Source organism: Fukomys damarensis, unplaced genomic scaffold, assembly GCF_012274545.1.
Source record: "Fukomys damarensis isolate Sample0158 unplaced genomic scaffold, DMR_v1.0_HiC HiC_scaffold_20, whole genome shotgun sequence".
Classification (NCBI taxonomy): Eukaryota; Metazoa; Chordata; class Mammalia; order Rodentia; family Bathyergidae; genus Fukomys; species Fukomys damarensis.
In genome coordinates, this window is record NW_022900932.1 from 5,328,449 (window position 1) to 5,341,367 (window position 12,919).

A 12,919-nucleotide genomic window follows, 5' to 3' on the forward strand; every position below is an offset into this window, starting at 1 on the left:
ATATATATACACACACACACACACACACACACACACACACACACATATGCAAGAAAATAGGACGTTTAAGTCAGATTGTGCCCATTTTTCATTATTTTAGCAAAGAATAGAAACTACAGCAGACAATCTTTGAATTTTTTACCTTGAATATGGGCCAAGGTACATATTTATTTGGGAACCAACTAAAGATAATGTTATTACGTTATAGCTTGGGTTACATGTCCAAGTACACAAAATGGCTTTTATAAGAAGACAGTTGGGCGGGAGCTGGCTGAGGAACTTCCGTACATAGTGCCGTTTTGAATGTGAGGGACTGGCTGTGACAGCACTTGTTTCCAACTTGGCGCTGATAGTCCCTGTAACCGACCAGATTCAGGTCTACCTTTCCTTGGCACTCTGTTGAGAAGGCCATTTCTTGAAGATTAAAATCACATCTTAAGGTCTTGCCATCCTCATTCCTGACACAGCACAGCAGTTGCAGCAGTTGTCACACAGTTAAAAATGGTTCCCTGTTCGGGTTGGAGGAACCATAGTCTGAAAGCATGACAGGTGACTAAGCATTAAAGTGTACTTATTCCTGATTTCACTACAAACCTGGGGAAGTACAAGCTCTGATGTCACTCCCAGCTGACTTGAGCTTCTCTCTGAGGCACGTCAGCTGTCTCGCCATGCATTCTCTCATGAGCCCAAGTGGTGCCAGCATTTCTGGGAAAGCATGCAGCGGGCTTCAGGTCATGCGTCTCCAAGTATGGCTACTCTGAAATACAGGGGTAAGAGGTGTTTAAACATTTCCGACTTGTGGAAAAGTTAACAATATGCAAAATTCTTGTGCACCCCCTCCCCAGACTCTGATGTTAACATCTGCTTTATGTCTTGAGTTTGTGTGTCTGTGTCTGTGTATTGTGTCCATAGCCCTAACCATTTGAGTAGATTGCAGACTCAGTATTCTTAGTTATTGCAGAGTCTGTATTGTAGTTACTTTATACTAAAACCTTCTACGTGTAAGTCATAAAATCAATACATTATTCTATATGGCTATAGTACCCTTTACAGAATTGGACATTTAATGTTAATGTGATATATAATCTTTAGTATATTTGTTCATAGTGTGGGCACCTGGATAAATAATTATTTTATTTAAAGGTAAGAAAGAAATTTGAGTAGAATAAATTGAATTGAGGTCAGAATGTTAAGATACTTGCTTTTGTTGTGTTTCAGATACTGACTAGAGGTAGTTTTTATAATAATTTTGATGCAGAATTCCTTGTGTCAGATTACCCAGCAGCTCATTTAACAACTAGCATTATTTCTCTATCTTTACCATTTCCTTAAAGCAGCTTTCTCCAGCCTCCTAAATCCTTTGCATACTTGAAAGTGCCCGCTTGATTAACCCTGGTGCACCCCTAAGTAAGGAATACCTACTGTACCCTTCGGGAGAAAAGGGCTACAAACCTTTCTCTTGGCATTCTGGAAGGAATCTGAATTTAGGTTCTTCAGCCTCACATTGGAAGGAGTTAGAATGAGACATAAACAAGTTATTTATAATCTTAAGGATTCTCCCAGAGTGCAGAGTCAAAAGACTAGATTTTGGGTAGAAGAAACTTCAGTGACAGGTAGGAAGAAGAACTGAATTAAGCTGATGCTAAATTTGAAACAAAAATTGTTTAAAAAACAGATCAGCTATTTAATTTTAGCATCTACTCATTTATGCATTCAGGCTGATTTTTTTAAACAGTGAAATATAAACATTCAAACATTTCCCCCTTACATTAAACCTGGAGCACACATTCTACAGGATGACAGTCTGTCATGGCAAAATTGTTATTATTGGGAACTGGTCCTGTTACAGAGTTTGCCTTCATCTTTGTCCTTTCCTTGGTAGTTGTTGTAGTTGTTGTTTTACTGTTGAGTGCCAACAGAGTATAACATATAGCTGATTTTGCTTCTACCTTGCAGTAGAAGATTGTATTATACCTTAGATCGGAAACACAGTTGGAAGATTAAAAGCACCCACAGGGAGGGCAAGTAAACCTCCTGGAGGTCAAATGGTTTTTCTGGAAGTATTTGACTTCTCTGTGTATGTTTTACACAATAATTCAGGAATATTAGAGTTTTGCTCATCTGTACCAATTTCCCCCACTCTACTTAAGTGTATTGCAGTGTTTTTCTGTAAAAGGTGCCTATTTTTAACCTCCCTAGCAGAGGAACCAGGGCCGGATCAGGTTAAGTCTTGAAGGTAAGGGCGTCATTGAGGCTTTGGAGACCACTCTGTTAGACTACAATATTATTTAAAGATTCCTGGCTTTATCTCTTCCCTCTTGGCGTCAAGTATAATTCAACGGTAGGAAGAAGTGGCTATAGCCACAGGTATTTCCCGGCTGTTCAAATCAGTTTATAATTTTGTAAGGCAAAATAAGAAACCTATAGGCCTCATGGAACCACAGAGCAAGAGAAGATTCACTGCACATTTTTATGGAAGGTTTAACTTCTGGATGAACATTCTGAGAAACTTAAGTGAAAACATTATTGACCATCTTAATACAGTTGTGTGAGTAAATCTGAATTCTGTATGGACCTTTCAAATTTCTCATTCCTTGAACAGATGAAAATAAATCATAGCCAATATTATTTTTCTGGTAATACTGGAAAAGATAGTTGAATACAAGCAGAGTTTGAATCTTCATGAACACAGACTGATTTGTAGTCAAGGAATAAAAAGCAAGGGATTTGGGCCTATGGCCTGTGAATTGTAGCTTTTCTGTTGGATTTCTTAATCTTGCTTTTCTGTTTTGTCTCACTGTAATAATGTTCCCTTATTTTGTACTATACCTCATACTAAAAATGTAATATTTTATAAATACCAATGCATTATAATGTGGTTGAACTCTAAATTACCCAAGCAGGTTATAAAAAGGGACAATTAGGCCAGGGATTTAGCTCAGTGGTTCCGCCACCTGCCTCACAAGCAAGCACAAAAGGGCCTGAGTTCAGTCCTCAGTACCAAAAAAAGGAAGGGTGGGGATGGTTATCTATTGATATTGTCAGTTTTGATGAGAGCTGAAAAATCTGTGTGGAAAAGCAGTGTGGTTTAACGGCAGGCAAGAGAGGTCTGGGCTCATGGAGTTGCTGAAACAAGTAATAGTGTGCCACGTCCCAGCTGCAAAGGCTAGCTGCTATATTCCCTGCTGCTCTGATGGTTCTGCTCACCAACCACCTCTCCTTGGAATTTAGCTCCTGGTGATGTTGCCCTTTTAGTCAGTAGTGCAGTAGAAGTGGCACTTTACGAATGATGATGGTGGCCACTGTTTTTCCGATAAGCCCAGAAGTGGTTTATGGGTTTTTGTAAAGCGCTCTGGTGTTTGGGCTGTGGGGGCTGTCAGGATAGTTGAGAAGAGGAATCTTTGACTTCTGCCTCTGGGGCCCATGCTTTACTGCCTTTTCTGATTTATTTTTAAAAAGTAAAGTTTAAAATCTGCTTTTCTTGTGCTGTTAGGGGCCACTTTTTGTACCATCCTACAAATAATCAACTTCGGTGGATGGACTTTTTGCAAGTAACATGAGAATATCTAAATCCACGATAAGCCCAAGATATGACAGGTGGTACATAGTCAGCACATCAAAGAATATAATGAATAAAGTGATTTTTTATATAAACTAAATACTATGATTACAAACCATAGAACCCAGAGAGTTAGCAGGTATGGGGAGAAAATGGTATGAGAAGTCTTATAAATCATATTTTAGGACAGAATAAGAAGAATGAGTACACAGAGACACATCCTAAAGAAATTGACAATCATATTTGGACAAGAGGATTCTCTGTGGAACAGAGAGAAGCTTGTTTTGTTTCCATACTTGGCCCAGGATCTGCCCCCTTCCCCCTTTCCAGATGTAGCTCAGCGTTTATAGACAGAAAGTAGCAGAAACTTGTCTTCAAATGGTGAAGTACTTTCATGGGCAGGCAGAAGTAGGATATTTTAAGTGTAACAGGATAGCGTAATGATTAATAAATAGCTAGGTGTCTAGTCAGCCTCCCTTGGCTCAAACTCTTTTATGACTGTTTGACCAGGAACATTTCTCTTAACTTGTGCCTCAGTTTACTTATCTGAAATGCAGGTAGTAATAGTACCTATTTCATAGCCTTGTAAAAACTAAGGAGTTTTATGTGTAAAAGCTTTTAGAAAGCATGAGTACTAAATGAGAGCTTTGTGCTATCACCAGTATTACTAAAGGAAATATTTAAGGAACCTTTTTGCCATATCCACCTATTCTCATGAATAGTCCTAAAAATGAACTTGAAAAACAGGTAATATATGTCCGTATATATGACATTTTTGAAATGACACAGTCGTAGAAGTAGAGGACAGATTAGTAGTTGCCAGGGTTGCTAGGCCCCAAGCAGGGAGGGAGGAAACTAAGTTAGCTACAAAGGGTAGTACAAAAGATCCTGGAGGGGAGAAACGTTGGCTGTCTCCAAGCCGTCCAAGTCAGTTGCCTGGTTGTGGTATTGTGCTAGGGTTTTGTGAGATGCTGCCCTCGGAGGAAACTGGGTACTTGAGATCTTTCTGTGTATAACTACATGTGAACCTACTTTATCTGAAACATTAATAATGATAATAAAGGGCTAAAATATTCCCGATAGAGAAAAATTGACAGAGAAAGACATGTATGTATCTAAAAAGACAGGACTGTTGACACTGACTGAGGTACACCTGAGTGCGGGGCTGTGGCAGGGGTGAGACATTGAATCATCTAGAGTCAAACCGAGGGGCAGACACACAGTACGTCCTTATTTCTCTAAAAGCTTGTCAGACTGGTGCTCTCAAGTGTCTTTGGTCCTCAGACTCTGAGATGGTCTATCTATCTAATTGATAATTTTTTTGTAAAGGGAAAAAAGATGAGCAACAACTAACATACAAATGTGTTCCAAGAGACAGGTCTAACCGGAAAGATTGTGAGGGTGACAAATGTTAGCTAAAATCGTAAATAGCTCCTAAGTTCCGAAGGCACCTTTTCCTACCCCCACCCCTTTTGGCTGTACTGTGGAGTGAACCCAGGCCCTTTTTATTTTTGCCCCATCATTAAATGTGTATTTATTCCAGATTAAACCGTTTTGGTTATTTGCAGCTTACTTTTAGATGGGTTAGGGCAGTGGTGGTGGTGGACTCAGGGCACACATGCCGCAGTGCGCTGCTTATCCCGGGAAGCCCTGAAGGCTTAGCGACAAAGTGCAGACGCGGAGAAGGTGGCAGAACGTGGATGACGTATCCACAGTATTTTATATTTTGAATTTTTCCAAACACAAAATTGAATACAGACCAATTTGCTTCTCCTTAAGGTTAGGAGTAAGGCAAAGGTGTCCACTTGTAGCACTCTTATTCAGTATTGTGATTCTCCTACTTGAGCCTTTGATGAATGCATACCCACTTATATCTGGTATCAAGGTGTACCTCTGAGATTAGCTTCCTGGGTCCTATACACCAGGAAAGGGAGAGCAAAATGGGCTGTGAGGAAGTAAAAACCCTAATCCCAGCCTTTGAAATATACCTTGGGCCTTGTGGGTACTTTGTCTCCGGAAGGCATAAATTTTCCAGTGTGTGCTGCTGCTCCTCAGGCTGTCTTCAGTCAGAATGGCTCTGCAGAAGCACTTCTGCGTGGCCATCAGGAGGGCCAAAAGGAGTCAGTCAGATGATAGCAGTGCCCAGATTTCTGATGCCCTTGTGTTTCTTGAGCATGCTGAGAAGCACAGAGACCCCAAACTCCAGTGGATTCTCAAGGTCCTTGGCCTACTGATCAAGCCCCTCAGGTCTCCCCATGTAGTTCCCAGCAGCGAGAAGAGACTGGGGTCTGCTTTCCCTCTTGAGATTTTGAAGGAAAACGAGCCTTCCTTCAAGCATTGTCACAGGACATACAGTTAAGAATTTCTCTCCAAAGAGGAGAAGGGGACCTCGGCTCGCCCTAGGCAGGTTCTTGACTTAGCATCACAGAAAAACCTTTCAGGATGTTTCAGTGAGAGACCTAGGTAAACTTATTAGTCAAAATCAAAGTGACACATTGAAGAGAAAGACAGGATGTTTGAAAGGTGAAGTGCACTACGATCTGGGTTTTCGGGTGTTTATGTGGTCTTGGGGTATCCTCAAGATGGATGATCTAGCTTATCTTTTGAGTTGCTTATCATTTACCGAGTGTCTGTCAGGTTGTCCCTTAGTGGGCTTTAGCACACTGAGTTTTATCAACTAGTTGAAAATATAAACTGTTTGATGTGTTCCAAGTTTATAGAGATATGTTATCCAATTAATAGTGCTGTTTCTTTGAAGGTAGATTCCAGAGAAAAACAGGCCCAATTTACAGATGAATAGCATCCTTAAGAGTCCTAGGAATTTAGGAGTTAAAGGCACCTGGAAGTAAAACAGGCCTAGGGGTGAGAAGGCCTTTGTTTTCTCAAAGTTACTATTTCCTTGTCTCCTTTCAACTTATCTTTATTTTTTCTATCCTATCTCAATATCTAATAGAAAAGGAGAAGGCCAGAGAAAATAATTTGGGGGCAGAAAAAATGGGGTTGAAAGAGAAGGATTAAACTTAGGAACTATGCTGCCTGACAGACTGTGAACAGCTGACGAGCTTCTCACAGGCACCTGGCATCCTAGTTGTATTTCAGACTACATTCATCTTTATGTCCAATGAAGATGACGTTCTGCACACAATTTTAATAGCCTCTAGAACCTCATTCTCCCTTTTTTCTCTTAAATTCTTTTAGTGGTGCATTTTAGGTATATGATACATTTACATTTATCATTGGGATAAATTGTACCTTTACATGTCATATCTTGGTTCTTATTTTTTCCCCAATCCTCTGCCCTTCCTTCAAACCCTTCACCCCTCACTATTTGCAAAAGCTTTGTTTTCATGTATTTCTTATCTCTTACTTTTTTTCCTTTCCCTTACCCCTTAGTATCTTTTCTTCCTATTTCACATTATCAATTACTAATTTTAATCCTTATTTACACTTTCAGTTTCTCACACCAGAGAAACTATTCGCTATTTATGCATGTGTCGTATTTATTTTACTTAAGAGTATGTCCTCAATGTGCATCCATTTAGCTATAAATGTCTCTAATTTCTCATTCTTTATGGCTGGTCAGTACTCTCATTTATTAAAAAAAACAAAACAAAACACAGTTTCTTTATCCAGTCTCCAGTTGATGGGCACTTGGACTGTTTCCAAGCTTTAGCTGTTACAAACTGTGCTGCTATAAACATGGGTGTGCATATATAGCCATGGTATGATTCCTTTAATTCTTTTGGAAGGATACCCAGAAGAGGAATAGCTGGGTCAAATGGGACTTCTAATCCTAATTTCTTGAGGTATCTCCATACTGATTTCCACAGTGGCTGCACCCAGTCTACACACCCACCAGCAGTGGAGAAGGGTTCCTTTCTCCCCACAGCCCTGTCATCATGTATTGGTTGATTTCATGATAGCAGCCATTCTTTTGAGGTGAGGTGGAATCTGTGTCATTTTCATCTGCATCTCTTGAATAACTTCTGATGGTGAACATTTTTTTCATATCTTTATTTGCTGCTTTTACTTCTTTGAGAAATGTCTGTTCATTTCAGATGCCCATTTTTTAATTGGGTCGTTAAATTTGGAGGGTCTGACTCTTTAAAGTTCTTTATGTATTCTGGATAATAGTCCTTTGTCTGAGGAACAGCTGATAAAATTTTTTCCCCACATTGTAGGTTGTCTCTTAGCTCTGTTGGTGATTTTTCATGCAGTAAAGAAGCTCTTTAATATGAGATTCCAGTTGTTCTCCGTGCTAATTCCCATGCTACTGAGATTTTGTTCATAAAGTCTTTTCGAAACTATGCGGATATCTTCAAGAGTTCTACGTACCTTATCTTCCAACTGGTTTAGTGTTTCTGATTTAATATTTAAATCTTTAATCTACTTCAAATTTAGTTTAATGCATAGTGAAAGACAGGGGTCTAGTTTTAATCTTTGGCAGGTTGAAATCCGGTTTTTCCAACACCGTTTATTAAAGAGGCGATCCTCCAGTGAGGAAGGTTAGCTCCTTTGTCAAAGATGAGGTGGTTGAGTATGTCTGCTTTTAACCTCATTCTCTTTCCATGTAATTTTTTTTTCACAGACTTGTTATTCCAAAATTGTTCTAGGACTATTAGGAAGATAAGAAAGGAAGGGGAAATCCCAATTGAATAAAGTGGAAAAAAAATGTAATGGGTAACGAGGGAGTTTTCTGTCCTTGAAGTGTTTTTGTGGCACACAGAAAAAAATGGTAGGAGATGAATCTAATCCCTGCATACCCTCTGAAAGCAAAGTGTGAGGAGAAACAGAAAGAAAAGTACCTGTAAAACAGGCTTTTCCCAAGTCTTTTTATCAGTTTTTCCAATGAGAGTGGTATTTTTCGCGGACTGAGGTTTTAGCAGTTTAAGCTCCTTTTAAAAGGAGAGGCAGCAGTGATGTGTGTGAGGGTTCATTAATTATTGCCCCTACTGATGTTTGCACAGGCTGTTGGGATCGGAAATGTCTGTCTGTCAAGAGGCTGTGATAGGTTCTGAAAAACTGATTGAGCACCTCAAAAGCTGTCATAGAACCTGAGATTAAACTGATTCATCTTTCTTTCGTAGAAGTAAGGGAGGTGATGTGAAGGGAGTAGAAGAAGCCTTCTTGTCTTTGTTGCCCCTGCGTTTCTCCCACTGTCCTGGTTCAGAATTGAGTGTTGGCTTGTGCAGAGAGGTGTCAGCAGGCACAGCCCTGGTTAGCGGCCCAGGTGTGTGCTGGCTGCCAGAGCTACACAGTGACAGGAGATTACAAGAGATTGGGATTCAGCTCTGACAGACCTGACACAGTATATTTGGAAATTTTCAGGAGAGAACAAGACTAATAAAGACAAGAACAATGACAGTAAGGAACAAATGTGAATTTCTGTCAGAGACTAAACAGAGCTACTACTTTAAAAATTCTGTCTGTTGTCTCCAGTCAAGCTCTCCAGTTAAAATGTGTCCCTAAATTGAAAGTCTCCATGCTACTTTTTGCAATTGACAAGGAATGCATAAATAAGAATTTCTCTTGGAAGAGTATGTTTTTGGGCCTGGGATTTAGCTTAGTAGCACTTGCCTCACAAGCATAAGGTCCAGAGTTCGATCCCAGTGCCACCAGAGCGGGTTATGTTTTTAAAAGCATTGTTCTTGTTTCTCTGTTACAAATTAAGCAATGATTACCTTCAGATCAAGAAAGCTGATAGGTAGACTGCTTTTCTTAAGATTTTCGTACCTTGTTGAATCACATGATCCTTGATCACATTTTCCTTTGACTGGAGGGTCTGATGTAGTGTCCTTGTCCTTCTACTAAACACTGGCGGAGAAAGAAGGGCCTTGTGAACCTGATAGGGGAGTGTGTCAGCTTTGTGTGGTTATACCCAGACTAGATTATGTTCTCAAGAGAAAGCATACTAGGAAAGAAAACTGCTTTGTTGGCTCTTTTGGAAAGACCTTAATTAGAAGTCACTCTCAACTCCTGGGGTGGGAACAGTTTCTAGCTTTGCCACTGCAGCTCCTCCTGCTGCTAATGAGCATGCTCCTTGCAAGGACTTGTTTCTTCTGACAGTTAAAGCTGTACGTAAGAGTTATTTCTGTTCACCTTTCTCTCCACATTTAACCCTTACTGTCCAAGTTCAGTGTATGCGAGTAAGTTAATTAGGTTCTGTGTCATTGTTCAGAAAATTGAAACTGCTTCAGGGATTAGGAATAATATTTGTGAGCAAAAAGTAAATAATTACAGTTTCATTTATTCTAATATGGATGGTAGATGGTTCTTTTTAATGTTAACCACGTTTGGATCTTTTCTGATACTCTTTTATAATTGATACAAAATTTATAATTGAATAGTTGAATTATTTAGTTCATGATTATGTAGTTAGAATTCTTGCCCTGGACATCTGTTTCCGTTATTTAAGGCAGTTACCCCATGACACAAGGTTTCATTAAGTAATTAGCAGAGGAGATGTGAATTTCTTATGCAGCCATGGTGGTGCTCCTGTAGACTGCTATTTATTTCATTAGCTTCTAATTAAACTCTAAGATGACTTGTGAGAAAATGCCAATAAATGGTTTGCTTTACCAAGAATTTATATATAATATAGTCACCTTCCTGCCTGGCAGCATGTGGAGACTGGTAAACAGTTTTGGGAGCTTAATTCCCTCCCCCTTTCTTGTTAAAGAGCATTAAAGGGCGTAAGAATTTCCTTCCGTCGAATAGACCATCGATAGAAGGAACCGTATATGGTCACATTCCAGAGCTTAAAAGTTTTGGATTTCTGTAATGTCTAGAAATAGTTCCTTGATTTTAAAAATACAACACACTGTGTTATATATTTTTTCTTGGTGTAGAATATTTTAGGACTTCTTACAGCTCAGACTTTGTTTACATGGACCCTTTGGTTGTGCACTTGGACAGATACGGGACATTGACTCAGAGGACCAACTAGAGCTCAGTGGGTTCCTTTAGGACGGCCAATGCAGCGCAAGCAGAACCTGCCCTGGACCCATTCAGGAATTTCCCATACCCACTACCTACCAGAACAAATACTCACTTGTACTGACGTTAATATGGAATGGATAAAGCACAGTCTCAGCACAGAGCCATAAGACTTATTCTTTGCTATTGTTGATGATACTTGTTGATCAGATAAGGTGGGGAATTAAAGAAGAGGAGGTTACTGCAGTACAGACCTCCTAACTGTTGGGAATCTCATTAAAGCACTTGTTTGGAATTGAACAGCTGGTGGTTATGAGTATGTAAATATGAATTCTATTTCCCATTCAGAGGGATCACACAATTAAACATTTGTCATATACCACTCTTGTTTATTTGAAAATAGTTAGCTGTACATCACATTGAAGAGTTTTTTCCCCGTCTCCCTCCCTCCCTCTCCCTTCTCCTCACCCCTTTCCTTCCAGCTTTATTGCTACCTAAAATTAAATTATATTTTGTTTGCAGCAAAGGTTTGCGTTACAAATGGAAGTAGATGCTTTGCAGGTAGACAGTACATTTGACAGGTGAGGCCAGACTTAGCAGAAGAGCTGGGAAAGTGAACCACATTTCCATACACACACTTGTTTCTGTCATAGGTGTGAAGGAAGAGTCTTGGGGTCAGAGTGATCCTCTGTTATATTAGAAGTGCTGTCAGCATGCTATGACCCTCCAGGTTTTGATAGTGTTAATAATAAAAATGTTTTAACTAACTCCCAGTCCTGTTACCCAGGCTGGAGGATACAGTGGTACCTCAGTTCACGAACTTAATTTGTTCTATGATTTTGGAAAAGATGACCACATTTGTGTTTGTGTGGGAAAGACGGCTGTGGTTATGTTAGTCACCTGATGCAGAGTTCACAGACAAAAATAAAATTTTGCCAAACAGTTCTGTTTGTGAGCCAAATTGTTCGTGAACCAAGGTATCACTATAATTTTTTATAAGGATGATTTAAATTTAGGGCCCAGGATGGATACTTTCTGTTGGGGCTCTTACTCAAGAATATTTTTTCTTGTTACACAAAAATGTATATCTAAATAGGGTTATTAATACAAATAGTGCCGTTGCTGATTTGTGGAAAAGGACCCCCAGGACAGCAGTGTGGCTCATGCAAGGTGAATTCCATTTTGCTGACTGCTTTCTAATGATTTACATTTAGATTGCTGCTCTCGAAGAAGAACAAGAAGGGGAAGGGGCCAGCCTGTCTGGTTGCAGTAGCCACACTGATGGGGTCTGGAGAGTTTCGCTCAGCAGAGCTGGGAAATAGGTTGAACTCGCTTTCAATTGTTTTCATCAAAGTCCTTATTTACTTGGCTTGTTTTGGAGGAAAATGTCATGTAGGGCTGCAGGAATTAAATGAGATGAAAAATGAAGTTTGCAATCGCTCAGAACGGCACAGGGCATCCATATGCCAGTGCACAAGGATTGGGTCTTTGAGCAAACTGCCCCCCTCTGTTGGAGGTAGGGGTGATCTTGGGTGAAGATCTCGCCCCGGGAGGCTGGGGAAAGGCATACAGACAGTTGACACTAAGATACGTGCGACACACTGTGGCTTCTCAACTCTAGCACTTTACATGGAAAGTCAGGAGAAGATTCATTCATGCTTCATTCAAGAAAGGTTTATTGCATTGTAGCCATCAAGGGAACATCACCGAAGAAAGCAGGTGAATTTCTGGCCCTCCTAGAACTTACGTTCACCTAAGGGGTAACCTTAAGGGACAAACTATGGAGAGGACTGTCAGGCAGGAGGTGTTGTGGGGGTGTTAGGGAGGGTGATCCTGGAAGACTTCCACTGAAACTGACTTTGAAGCAGAGACTGAAAGGGTCTTATGTAACAGCGGGTGACATGTACTTCAGAGGGGGGAACAGAAGGTGCAAAGCTACAGATGCAGGACACAAGAGGCTAATGTGATGGAGCCCAGGGAGACAGGAGCAAGGGGAGGGCGGATTGTGCAGGACCTTTTACTCTGGGAAGGGGAGCTCTCAGAGAGTTTTGAGCGGAGAAGTGATTCTAACATGGGGTCGCTTGGCTGCTACATGGAAATAGGCTGTGGAGGTAAAAGGTGAGCAGGGAGACCAGTTAAGAGGCGCTTGTGCTAGGTGGGGTGGGTGGTGATGGCTCAGACTGTGGCGCGGGGTGTGGAAGAGGGGAGAGGGGTCGCCTCTGGATTATTTTCAAGACCACATCCTCAGTATGCCATAGTGGCTTCTGTGGAGCACAGAGCTCCCCCTTTATTTGAAAGCAGTGTTTATAGCCTGCCTGTGATCTGAATTCATTGCATTTTAGTTACTTTTTCAAGGCTGTAAGATGCAAGTCGTCGCACATCTCCCTCACCTGCCACTTTGGCACAGCCCTTGGGTTGGCTGCA

At 40.6% G+C, this 12,919-nt stretch overlaps 1 protein-coding gene across 1 annotated transcript in view; it reads left to right on the forward strand.

Moving 5' to 3' along the window:
• Zfand3 (zinc finger AN1-type containing 3) overlaps positions 1-12,919 on the forward strand; it is a 262,726-nt gene that overhangs the window by 228,344 nt on the left and 21,463 nt on the right. The window lies entirely within an intron of this gene.